Source organism: Spinacia oleracea, chromosome 3, assembly GCF_020520425.1.
Source record: "Spinacia oleracea cultivar Varoflay chromosome 3, BTI_SOV_V1, whole genome shotgun sequence".
Classification (NCBI taxonomy): Eukaryota; Viridiplantae; Streptophyta; class Magnoliopsida; order Caryophyllales; family Amaranthaceae; genus Spinacia; species Spinacia oleracea.
The window spans coordinates 41,597,804-41,598,251 of record NC_079489.1 but is presented as its reverse complement, the minus strand read 5'-3'; the positions used below and the strand labels follow the sequence as shown (position 1 = coordinate 41,598,251).

At 44.0% G+C, this 448-nt stretch overlaps 1 non-coding gene across 1 annotated transcript; it reads right to left on the bottom strand.

Moving 5' to 3' along the window:
- On the bottom strand, positions 1–108 carry LOC130471055 (small nucleolar RNA R71). Its single transcript, XR_008931744.1, has one exon. It is a non-coding gene; the product is annotated as a small nucleolar RNA R71 (small nucleolar RNA).
- Positions 109–448: the final 340 nt, after the last annotated feature.

Genomic DNA, 448 nt, shown 5'->3' with positions numbered 1-448 from the left:
CGTCTGAGGGGTCAGATATTAGGTATCTCACAACAAGCAGATGAGAGTTTGTTCGAGGTCTAGGGAGAGATTCAAGGACTTGCAGAGAGAGTGCCCGCACCATGGTTTGGATGATTGGTTCTTGATTCAGCAGTTTTATAATGGTCTGGGCAATGAGTCTAGATGTTTGTTAGATTCGGCTGCCAGTGGGAGGTTCATGCAACTTGAGGTGCCTAGAGCTATGGAGGTGGTTAAGGAGATAGCCATTCACAATGCCTAGTATGGGTATCCTAGAGGTCTATCTAATAGGGATGGTAAGCATGATTTAAATTCTATTGAACAATTAACTGCCCAATTGACTGCTTTACACTATAAGTTTGATAATATGCAAGCAGCCAATGCTCAATCTGCCCAACCGGTTAGTGTAGCTGCAATGAGTGCCCAACCTGCTACTGTTTGTGAAAGTTGT